Genomic DNA, 13,397 nt, shown 5'->3' with positions numbered 1-13,397 from the left:
GTGTGTGTGTGTGTTTGTATATGAATGTTTTTTTAAAATAAAAGGAGCATTTCAATTTTGTAGACATGTCTTCTATAAGTGCTGATGCTGTTCTTATTCAATAAATGTTAACTGCTTGGAATCCCAGGCACACACTCAAGTTCATTCCCTTTCTCCTCAGGCAGTTTCCATAATCCAAAGCATTTTCATTTTAACAGTCCTCATTACTGGTATCATTTAATACTTGAGAGTTTGCTCAAGTCTACATCAATCTTGCTGATCCTGCAAACACTTATGTTGTTGACACAACACAATCTGAATCCATAGCTACTAAATGTAAAAAACTGAAAACTATTCCTTCACCCGACACATCACCAAGTACTAAGAACAACTCTGTCAGTCACTTGTCCTGTCACGGAGACACGGCGCTGGAGAGACGTCAAGCACAGGGCCTTTCACCAGACCCCACTCCCTTCAATATGGTGCCATCTCATCTATCTCCCTGCCTCCCATAGGTACTGCATCTTCTCAAAGACATTTGACACCTTAAGCTTACCCACTTTGAAGAGGAAAATGTTTACCTGGAAAACATCTTGTTAGACATATCTGGCTCATACTCCCTCACTAAAAAAGAGCCCTTTACCACAAGTAAATCTTAACTAACCAGAGACGGAGAATCTTCGCCCTCGGAAAAAGCAATAAAAACCCCTTCAGAATAAAATTTCTTCTTTAATTAAGCTTTAAATGTCTTTGAATGAGGCTAAATCAAGAAATAAAATCTCTCTTTACCTGATTGGAAAACCTCATGCTCACGTTACGTTGATTCTGTAGTGGGATATAGCGCTGAACAGGATCAATGTCTTTAGGACTGATTAATTCATCAGCTGAAAAACAAAGAAGGGAAATGACTATCAAAAACGCATCTGTACAACACCATAAACCAACCAGACCTAATATATATCTATAGAACATTCCATTCAATAAGAGCAGAATATATATCCTTCTCAATGCAAATGGAACATCTTCCATATGCTAGGCCATAGAACAAGTTTCAATAAATTTAAAAGGACTAAAATCATACAAAGTATGTTCTCTGACCACAATAGAATGAAATTAGAAATCAATAACAGGAAGAAGTTTTAGAAATTCACAAATACGTAGAAATTAAACAACGTATTCCTAAATAACCAATGGGTCAAAGAAGAACCAAAAGGGAAATTAGAAAATACTTTCTAATGTACTTTCTGATGAGATGCTTAAAATAATGAAGACATAACATAACTTATGGGATATAGGTAAAGCAATGCTCAGAGGGAAATTTGTATCTGTAAATGCTTATATTAAAACAGAAGAAAAACCTCAAACCAATAACCTATTCTTCCACGTTAAGACAGCGGATGAAAAAGAGCAAACTAAGTCAAAATCAAGCAGAAGCAAGGAAATAATAAAGATTAGAGTGGAAATTAATGAAATAGAGTATAGAAAAACAATAAGGAATATAAATTAAACCAAAAGAAGATTCTTGAAAAGCTCAAAATTTGACAAACCCTTAGCTAGACTGACCGAGAAAAAAAGAAAGAAGACAAATTACTAAATCAGGAATGAAAGAAGGAACATTACTACCAACTTTAAGGATTATAAGAGAATACTATGAACAGATGTACACCCAGAATTTAGATAACCCAGACGATATAGACAAATTCCTAGAAATACACATATTACCAAAACTGACTCAAGAAAAAACAGAAAATCTGAACAGATTTGTAACAAGTGACTGAAACTTCCCACCAAAAAAAAGCTCAGAACATATGGCTTCACTGCTGAAGTCTACCAAACAGCTAAAGAAGAACTAAAACCAACCTTTCACCAACTTTTCCAAAAAATAGTAGGGAGAACACTTTCCAACTCATTCTAAGAGGCTGGTATTACCCAAATACCAAAACCAAAGACACCACAAGAAAAGAAAATTACAAACCCAAATCTCTTCTGAATATAGACATAAAAATCCTCAACGAAAATACTAGCAAACCAAAGCCAGCAACATTTTAGGATTACACACCATGACCAAGTGAGATTTATCCCACAAATGCAAGGATAGCTTAACATCCCAAATCAATACTTGCAATATACCATTTCAATAGAATAAAGGACAAAAAACTACATGATCATCTCAGTAGACACAGAAAACACATTTGACAAAATTCAACATCCTTTCTTAATAAAAAGCATTCAACAAACTAGGGATAGAAGGGAACTTCCTCAACCTGATAAAGGGCATCTATGAAAAACTGATGGCTAATATCATACTCATGATCAAAGAGTGAATGTCCCAAAGATTAGGAACAAGACAATGATGTCCGCTCTTCTCACTTCTATTCAACATTGTAATGGAGGTTCTAGCCAGAGAAATTAGGCAAGAAAAAGTAATAAAAGGCATCCAGATTGAAAAGAAGAAGTTACAGTAATTAAGACAATGTGGTACTGGCATGAAGATAAGACACACAGAACAATAGAATAGAATTGAGAGTCTAGAAATAAACCCTTACATTTACAGTCAATTGATTTTTGACAAGGGTGCCAAAACAATTCAAGAGGGAAAAGAATAAGGTTTTTTTCCCCACAAATTGTGCTGGGACAACTGGACATCCAAATGCAAAAGAATGAAGTTGGACCTTCATTCCTCACACCATCTACAAAAATAAATGGAAAATAGATCAAAAAGTTAAACGTAAGAGCTAAAATTATAAAACTGTTAGAAGAAAATATGCATAAATCTTTGTGACTTTGAATTAGACAAAACTACGACATCAAACCATAAATGACAGAAAAAATGAGATAAATTGGATTTTGTCCAAATTATAACCTTTTGTGCCTCAAAGGACACCATCAAGAAAGCAGAATGTTAGCCCACAGAATGGAAGAGAGTATTCGCAAATCATATATCTTGTAAGGAACTTGTACCTTGAATATGTAAAGAACTCTTAAAACTCAATGATAAAAAGACAACCTAATTTAAAAATGGCCACAGTACCTGAATAGACATATCTGAATAGACATTTCTCCAAAGATTTACAAATTATCAATAAGCACATGAAAAGATGCTCAACATTAGTCATTTGCGAAATGCTTATCAAAACCACAATGAAATACCACTTCACATCCATTAGGATGGCTATAATCAGAACAGACAAGAAGAAGGGTTGGAGAGAATGTAGAGAAATTGGAACCCTCATACATTGCTGGTTGGAATGCAAAATCGTTTAGCCACTTTGGAAAACAGTCTGGAATTGCTCAAAATGTTAAACACAGAGTTACAATATGACTCACCCCTAGGTATAGACCATACATTTCACCTATTTAAAGTTTACAATTCAGTGGTTTTCCACCCCTAGGTATATCCAAGAAAGCTAAAAACATGTCATTTTATGAATGAAACAATGTCAAACAATAATTTGTACATGAAAGTTCATAGCAGTATTACTCATAACAGCAAAAACGTGGAAACAACCCAAATGTCTATCTCCTGAGGAATGGATAAATAAATCAGATGTGGTATATACATACAATGGAATGTTATTCCACCACAAAAAGGAATGAAGTGTTGATTGATACATGGATGAACCTTGCAAACAGTGAAAAAAGTGAAAATAGCCAGTCACAAAAGGCCCCACATTATGAGTCAAGGTACATGAAATGTCCAGAACAGGAAAATCTATAGAAAATAGAAAGTAGATTAATGACTGTCTAGTGCTGGGGTGGGGAGTCAGTCTTGGTGGTCTAGTGGTTAAGATCAGGCGCTCTTCCACTGTCGCCCAGGTTCGTTTCCTGATCAGGAACCACACGACCCATCTGTTGGTTGTGACACTGTGGCAGCTGGGTGTTGCTGTGATGCTGAAAGTTATGCCATTGCTATTTCAAATATCAGCAGGGTCACCCATGGTGAAGAGGTTTCAGCAGAGCTTCCAGGCTAAGACAGACTAGGAAGGAGAACCTGGCCACCCACTTCCAAAAAATCTGGTCACGAAAACACCATGAATAGCAGCAGAACATTGTCTGATATAGCTAGGATGCTGGGGGGAACGGTGAAGTGATTGGGGGGAAGTGGGGGGTGACTGCTAAAGGGTATGAGGTTTTTTGGGGGATGATGAAAATTAAATTAATTAACTGTTTGTAGTGAAAGTTGCACAATTCTCTGTGAATATACTAAAACCCACCGAATTGTAAACTTTAAATAAGTGAAATGTATGGTGTGTAAATTATACCTCAATAAAGCTGTTCTAAAAATAATGCATTTGCATTCTCAAGGAAGGAAATCATTTCACTAAGGGGAGTCAAAGTGTCTGCTGATGCTAAATTCTACAATAGTCTTCTGAGATGGGGCGTTTTTTCTGGGGCACTGACCAGCATGACGGTAATGTCTCCAACTGCTGCTATACTGTAAACACGGAAGCTCTTTTCATGTGGTAGTCCCTTGTGGCAACTTTTGATAAAATCCAAGGATACAACAAGGAACGCCACTTAGATTTTTGGGAGGGGAGGTTGAGAAGAAGGTACTAAGTCAGTGGTTCTTTGCTGTCTTCTGCTCTAACACACCTGAGAGGCCCACCAGCACCTGAGACTCACTGAGGCAGGGATTCTCCCTGGGCCTGGAAGAAACTAAGCTGGGGAGGAGAGAGTCGGTGGTGGGAAACCACAACTCAAATATAATTCTGCATAATCTCGTCAGAGGACAAGTTGGCAGTATTACCCAAATTTACAGCAAGCATACTCTGACCCAGCATTTGCACATCTATCAAGTTATCTTATTATGCTCAGACATGTGAAACATAATTAAATAATAACATCGAAAAAGGAATCCAACTATTCTAAAGTGAGTCAGCACACTTTTTTATTTTTACCGCACTTAAGTTATGAAAATGTGCTCATTTCACTCTTGATCTTCAATTCTATATTGATCACATAAAAACGACACCATGCTGAGTTTTGTATAAATTCACCCACGTAAAATATTTACTAAAAAAAAGAAAAAAATTACACCTCATTTTCCATAGCTTTTTAGGTACTGCTTTTAGACAGTGAATAATTCTAAAAAACAGAACAGGGAGTTAACCACAAAAATGCTTATAAATTTCTTTGCAGTTTTGGGAATGTTTCTCATTATATTTCTATTTGAGGGTAACTTCAGGGCACATGTGCAATGTTATCCAACAGGCAAAATCACCAAAGGTGTTTATAGTAACACTTGGAAGATGTTTTTAATAATAATAAAAGTGATATTAAAAATAGAATAACAAAAAAAGGAGGAGCAGCCACAGAAGCCACTGCTGTCTCTGCAACAGCAGCCCTAGCAACACTCACACAGAACTGACTACATCCCTGGCAGTATGTCACATGTATTAATTCATTAATCGTCACAACAACTTTATCATTTTACAGATGATGAAATGGAGGTACTGAGTGGTTAAGCAACTTCCACACGGCTGGTAAATGACAGAGCTTAGATTCCAACACAGGCAGTCTCTCTCTGGAGTCGGGGTTCTAAACCACATACAATTCTGTCCTTTGAGAACACTGACATTCTATACAATACAGATGGAAGAGACACCAGGAGGAAGAAACAATAAACAAACGATTTAGACCTTGATATGTTATACTTTCCTACCCAAATCAGGGAGCATATTACAGAACATTCTTCTCTCTGAAAAAAAATATACTTTTGCAAAATTTAAAACAAACCAATACAGGCTTAATTATGGCAAATATCAACATATAATTCCAATTTATTACTATCATTTTAGCTCATGATGCAAGGTTGACCATGATAGTCTAAATAGCAGCAAATTATTTCCCTATTTCATTTGTCTGATCATTGAGATGTGGAAAAATTTCCACTACCAACAAGCATTTTACATAATTGATGTTTCACTGTCATTCTATAGAAATGAAATTCTATCTTTATTATTTTGTTATTTATAAATGATGACAGATAAATTAAGAAATCTTTATATCCTTGGAAAGCATAAATGCTAACGTATAAAAATTGATATGAATCAAATAGTTAACCAAGTCTTTTGAAAGTTTATTTCTTTGTACTTCCTTCTTATTTCTCTCTTTGTACTGCACCTGCGTATCTAGCTTGATGTTCCCCCACTTATACCATGTGCTTGTCTATGTCTCCACGGGCTGTATGCTTCTCACTCATAGCTGTACCCCACTACCTAGCACAGCATCTGGCATACAGTAGGTACTCAAGAGACTTATTAACCAAAATAATAAATTGGTGAGTTAACAAATTTGGAAACATTAATTGCCATAATCATTACTTTAATTTCCATAGAGGTAAAAGTGACAGGTATTTTAAAAGGTCAAGTTAACAGACATACATTTTTTTCACTGCACTGATTTTTATCACTCAGGAGGCAAAAACGGAGCTCCTCATTGTGCTAATTCCGTGACAGCAGCTTTCTGGTGAAGTGTGAGAAGCCTGAAAGAACTTACACCCAACCAACTACAGAACTGTTAAAGGGAAAATGAGACAACAGGAGAAAAGAGCAATTGGCTTCCTACATTTCACAATACAGTACCAAAGCTCACAGAAAATCAAGCATTTCTGTAAATAGGAATAGCTGTCTTTAAATCCTTAGAAGACAGATTAGGTTCATTAATATTTGCACTTTTTTATGCATAGAAAGGCTTATAAATCATACCCTGGGTTCACCTCTAACAATAATTATTGAGGGTAAAAAGAAAATATTAAGGAGAATTTTTGTTTCTTTAATGAAATGACAATTTAAAGGAAATTTAACAGAGTGATTTTTTATCATGACACCAAAATCACATAGGACACACTAAAACAGGCTCAGCAGCTAATTCATGGAGTAAAATTCTGTGCTGCAAAGCCTGGTTGACTCTCAGGGGCAGGGACACATGTTAGTAACACATGTATTAAGAAATGAGCTATGAAGAAAAAGAAAATGTAGATCTTCAACCGAATACATTATACCAAAAAATTTCAAATATATAATATATGTTTTTAACTCGATTAACAGTGATGAACTTTCAAAGATTAAATGTTAAATTCTATGGCAAAAAGTTAAATAGAAAAACAATGAAACACCTGAATATATAAAGACTTTAAATTTCATTCATCAAAAAACAGAACAAACAAAGTTTAGAGGCAAACAAACTAGGAAAATGTCAGAGAGGTTTAGTATACCTAACATATAAAACATTTATGTAGACTGATAAGAAAAATCGTAAAACCAAGGTTAAATGCGCAAAGCAGATATCCAGACAATTCACAGAGGATACAGAAATGACTAAGAAATATGTTTTTAACAATCAGCATGTCAATGAAAACAGGATACAAATTAATTCTTATTAGGTCACCAAAGTTTTTATTTTTAATAAGCATATTTACTGCCACAAAGGTTACAGGTGACACAAGCACCTCAAAGACTCCTGAATAAATCAATCAAATCTCTGTCAGTCACGGGCTGGGTGACCTCGGGTGAGGTGCTGAGCTCTTCTGAGCTTCAGTTATGACACAGAGTACCCATCTCATAGAGAAGTTAGGAGGATTACTTAGGACATTATTTGTAAAGGGTAGAGCACAGAATCTGACACATTTTAAGGCAGGTATTATTATTGGCATTTCTGGGAAATAGTTTGACAATATGTATGCAGTCTTCTCGAACTCTAGGCATCACTGCTTTCATATTCATTGTCACTAATATATTTGAGGGTGGGATCATAAATTTTTTATACAAGTTTTCTAGACCTAGTAGCAATTCAACTAAAAATTTCAGTGTCAAGAAAGCTAGTCATTTATACAATAAGCTAAAAGAAGAAAATCTTCCTACGTGAAGCTTTTCAAGTAATACTGTATTACATGTGCTCTCAAGATGTTTATAATGCCCACTGCACAGAAATCCCATTATAGGTCACTATCAATCACAAGGATACCATGAAAAGGATAACAAAAGTGCTCAGAAATTGATGTCTTTCTGCTTGAAGTTTCCTGAAGTGTAACAGATGGGAAATCTTTCAGCAACCACAATTTATAAATATATCTGTACTCTTATCTATTCATTTTACCTTTACTGATCAGTAACAAAACACGTGTTATACTGAGCAATAAAATTAAGTCAACTGCATTTGAAGTCAACGGACCAATGAAAATCAAGACCTCAGTTTCGTATGACCTCATGCACACTAGGGGTGTGATCACTGATTTACTTTAACTTTTAAAAGCATTAAATTTCCAGGCTTAATAAGTGGCTTTTATATTTGAGGTCAATTGGGCAAGAAATATCATGAATGAAATCAAATGCAAATGGACTTATCTTAGTTACAAACACTGGAATTAGGAAGCGGTATATCAGAATAACTAGGCTGCCCTCAGAGGACAGAAATATTTCCTAGATTGTCACATTCCTTTCTTGCTGTAGAGCTACTGGATATCACAGTGACTAGCACAGAGGAGGCCTCTACAAATAGTAGCTGAATCATCAAGCAGATGAATGGTTATGGAGCAACTAGGCAAGCATTCTCTTCCTGTGATGTTTTGTGGCAATGGGAGTACTAGCAAGGAGGGCCCAGGAGCATCCTGCGTTGCCTGGTTAACAAGAACTAGGCAACATATTTTCACAAAACCATATCCTAAACGGTGGCTGAGAGAGGGAGGGAGGGTAGAAGGGCAGGAAGTAGAAGAACCATTGAAGTATGTTGTTGTCCCACAGTCAATGCTTTATGTATATTTCCTCATCAGTTAATCTTTCTGACATAAAAATAAAGAAACTGATGATCACAGAAGGTAAGAAAATTCTTCAAGTCATATAAATAGTAAGTAGTAGAACTTATATTCAAACCGTGAACTGCCTAGTTCCTAAGTTTAGGACCCCAAAACTCTTGATCTTTCCACTACAGTCAAAGAAAAACATGAAGAAAAGGAAAAAAGGAAGAGAAACTAGGGGAGAAGAAAGTGGAGGAAAAAGACGATAATGTCAGAGAAATAATCTATATCACATGGCTACAAGTTTGCTAGGTATTAATACTCATTTAAAATATAGTCTAGCGGAAAATAAATTGAGTTTGAAACAATGACTTACCAAAGAACTTTAGGTACCCAAGAAATTAAGTTGGGAACTTTATATGTACATAACACTTTGGATATTTTAAAGTACTTTTATATCCATTTTATCACTTTAAAAGTCTCTGAATAAAACTCCCAGGAAATTAAATAACATTCATGCCAAAAAGACAAAAAGTCTTCACAAAACTCAAGAAAAATTTCATTCACCTGAATATTTTGGGAGTTTGTGTATATTGGAGAGAAAGGTGTACTTATTAAAATTACTCAATAATTCAAGCTTAATCAAAGAACATGACTGACTTTAACTCCTGATGTTTACTAATAATGTTTTCAAAGTATCCATTCTAAAAAAATCCTTCTATTCGCCTGTCTTAAGTTATACAGTATATAAAGCTCTAATCTTTAACGATTTGGGATCTTACAGTAGGACCTACATGAAGGTCATCACTGTCAATGTCCTACGTACAGAGAAAGGAAAGTCAGTTGCATGTATATTGAAAAGACAAGATAAAATCTAGAAGTCAGATATTTTTTAAAGCTAAACAACTGATATGTTAGTTTCTCTTTTTAGAAAATACTAAGAAAACATATTAAAGTTAAGTAATGGCTTTGGGAAAGTTTTAGAGTAAAGTTGTCATTAACCTTATGTTATCTTATATTTCCCTACTTTTCTTAACCTCAGAAAAGAAATGCAATCCAAAGAACTTTTATGTGATAAATACTTTTACAGTTATTTTTGCAAAGAACTCAAAAAGTACACTGCTTTCTACAGACTGATCATCTCTTACATGGATAGTTTCTAAACTTCCAAATTTAAATAACAATTGTAGGTATAACAAATGATCACTTTATTCTAAGACAAGACAAATGTATCTTAAAATATGTCTCTGGTTTAAAATAAACATGTTTACAATTTATTCACCCATTTTATAGCAAACACTGATATTCTAAAAGTCTAAATTTTCTAAAGAAAATAAAAGAAATACTGTAATAATTAACTATTTTCTAAGAACACAGTGGGTAGGTCAAGCCTTCGGCCAGGAAACACCATATTGAGTCTTTTTGCTCTAACAGTGGAATACAAGTCACATAGTTTTGTTGTATAATTATTCACTAAGGCATACACAGAACAAAATATTCTTAGTGGATTTCACTGGATACAAACTGGCCTGAATTAGTAAAAGTCATATATTCCAGAATATTTTTAAAGATTTACTGTTCTATTATTTTCACATAACTCCATTCAATTAACTGTCCATAAAATGTTGCCAAGCAGATATCCAACTGAGGCTTCTTTAATGAATAAATAAGCCTTTGTTGGTAAATGTGGCGTCTAGAATGCTGATTAATGTCCACAGAAGTGTGTTGGTTCTTGGAGCAAGTATACAATAGCTAAGAGTGAGTTGTCAACCAGAAGACACACAGCTAGGTAAGAGTGCTAAAGAATATGCAGCATCTTTCTCAGGGAAGACAAGCATGTTGTTTCCTAGTTTGCAACACACCCTCTGCATGTTCTCTCCTGCCTTTGTAGAAGCTCAGCAGGGAAGAAAAGAAACTGACTCTTTCTTTGAAGGCTCTTTCTTCTTTTTGATCGTGAAACAGATCAAAGCATGACCTACACTATTTCTGTTCACTCTGGTCTTAAGATAAGAAAATGGTATCTAAACTCAAAATCTGTCTACACTGAATGCATTAATTTTGGAGTAAAGAAGGTCCAATGCTTTTTTACTGATTGATATTGTTTTCAATTTTTTTCTTTTTTTTTAAAGCTCAATTTGCTTATGTAGAGTATAGTCAATTCTGCATTCCCAATTCACTAGGCTTCTCAATTTTATCCACAGGCTTTGCTCAAATAGCACTTTTTCTCACTGTATCAAGCTCAGGCTGAATATACAGCAAGAAGCAGAATGAAGAAGGTTTAGATCTCAAATCCCATATCCCAGGCACCAGTTTTCAGCCTCTGAATCACAGAAAAACTTCGTTATGCTCGTTTGTAATTTCCAAGTATAGTACTTAGGATTCTGATGTTAAAATTCTTGTCCTTAGGTAGGTTAGCTACTCCTCTACTATAATATGTTTTATTTAGCTGTGAGTATCAACAAGGCTTCTTCATATTCATGTTAGTGAGAAGGAAATAACATTCTACCCAGAGATAACCTTACCAACTAGGCTTGATTCTAAGAACACTACTTCATCTATATATATTTGTCTGTTGGAAAATCTAAATGCAAAACCTGTATAAATAATACCAACTCCTTATTAAAAAGCTGTCCTTTTAAAGGAAGAAAATTTTTCTACAGGTTTTAAAATTAGGATTAAGTTTATATGGAGACCCAGAAAATACAGTTAGGAAAAGAACAAACTGGAAACAGCATTAAGTTAATTTTCTCTTCTTTGGTTAGCTTCTATTTGCCCTTATATATCATCTGTGTAAAGCTTGAATTGGAAATCTGGACTTTGAAACATTCTTCCCTAATGGTATGGAAAAAAAAGAAACCAAAGACAATAACTCCTACAGCACAAATTTAGCATTTACGCAGTAGTACTGGGGACAACAAAGACAACAACAGTATTTCACATAGCAAGCAGTTCTTTTAGTACAGGTACAGTATTCACGATCAGCCTGTTTCATAATCTTTTTGTCATAAAGGAATTCTGCCTCTAATAAGATAGCCTTTTTGATGGAAATGCTAATAATATTTTAAATTTTAGCAAGGAATCGCACAGGAAGAGGCATAATAGTTCTTTGTGTTCGTTAAATTAGCCTTCATTTCAATGTGTCCAAAGAGTACTTTTATTCAGCAGAAGTTTTAGGAAAAGCTAAAGAATAATTCTTCAAAGAATTATGAATAATGCTCCCATTAAGCCTCTAGCAAACTGAGTAAATTGCCAATGTGTATTTACCGGAAAGAAGAAAACTCTGGGATAACCAATTCCTTTTGGCAAGTGGTTTACTAAAGCTATGACCAAACATGATTGCTATATTAAATCAGAATTTTATTACATTATATAAAAGTAACTCAAAGTTCCCATAGGCTTCTGTTAGAAACCTATCCACTAAGCTGAATGCAGCCCTCTAAATGATAATGGTACCCACACTATCTGACTTTCTTCCCAGAAACCGTCCATCATCATTCAGTGAAACAGACATATTAATATACCTTTACATACTAAGAAACTCCCCCAAGACCTCTTAGCAGCATGAAACGCCAGGCAAACACAAGAAAAATGTCTGCAAAGACCTACTTCTTTTTTTTTTTTTTTTTGGTGAGGAAGATTAGCCCTGAGCTAACATCTGTTGCCAATCCTCCTCATTTTGCTGAGGAAGATTGGCCCTGGGCTAACATCCATGCCCATCTTCCTCTACTTTATATGTGGGATGCCTGTCACAGCATGGCTTGATGAGCAGTGAGTAGGTCCACACCTGGGATCCAAACCTGCAAACCCCAGACCACCGAAGAGGAGTGTGTGAACTTAACCACTAATACACTGGGCCAGCCCCTGACATACTTATTTCTAACGACTTGATAACAAGAGATAAAATTGTTCCCAACCTTCTCCACTTACCCAGGAGTTTTGCGATGATATAAAGGGCTTGTCCCCAAAGAAACAGTTTTCCATCACAGCCACAGTTGCTAGGAAATCGCTTCTGACTACCAGGGTTTCTTTTTCAGATTCTACAAAATCAGCTGGCACATAGTAGTACTTTGGTACAACAGGATAACCTATGGAGTTTAAAAATAAATATTTAAAATACAACGAATCAGTGTCCTTCCCAAATTTTCTCTTCAAGAAATTGCAATAACTAGAAAGGAGAGAGAAAGGTTGTAGAGGAGGTAACAGATTTGATAGACTACAGAAAATTGGATATTTTGGCTCCTTTCAGAAATTGCAAGTGCAAAATGCGGAAAAAGCTTCCTGACTTTAAAACCCTAATTTGACAGCATATGTTATGCTTTAGCCAACAATGTTAACATATCTCCTTTAACAACATTTAATTTTAACACCTTTAAATGAATCAACAAATATACAGTACGCAAATATTTAGAGCCATTGAAGAAGCTATTTTTAATAGCATTAGTCTATGGAAGTTTTACAAATGAGATACCGTATAATCTTAAATGAAGAATTATAACCCTGAGCCATTGCTTAGAGGGAAGAAATCCTCATTTTAATCATTAAACCCATTATCTACCATTCAATATCACTGAAGAGAAAAAATCCATCTTACCCTGTGAGCAAACTGTTTAAAAATATTCCTTGGTAGAAACTAAAAATTATTATTTAAAGACTAGAATCTCTGTGGATGATGTAAAGGGGGAAA

At 35.1% G+C, this 13,397-nt stretch overlaps 1 long non-coding RNA gene across 1 annotated transcript; it reads right to left on the bottom strand.

Moving 5' to 3' along the window:
• Positions 1 to 767: 767 nt before the first annotated feature.
• Positions 768 to 12,704, bottom strand: LOC131402009 (uncharacterized). The gene is made up of 2 exons (XR_009218185.1): positions 12,641 to 12,704; positions 768 to 863 (listed from the first exon to the last, which is right to left on the bottom strand). It is a non-coding gene; the product is annotated as an uncharacterized LOC131402009 (long non-coding RNA).
• Positions 12,705 to 13,397: the final 693 nt, after the last annotated feature.

The sequence above is a fragment of the Diceros bicornis genome (assembly GCF_020826845.1).
Source record: "Diceros bicornis minor isolate mBicDic1 chromosome 3 unlocalized genomic scaffold, mDicBic1.mat.cur SUPER_3_unloc_1, whole genome shotgun sequence".
NCBI lineage: Eukaryota > Metazoa > Chordata > Mammalia > Perissodactyla > Rhinocerotidae > Diceros > Diceros bicornis.
Note: the sequence above shows the minus strand (reverse complement) of the source record. Positions and strands in the feature narration are given on the sequence as shown.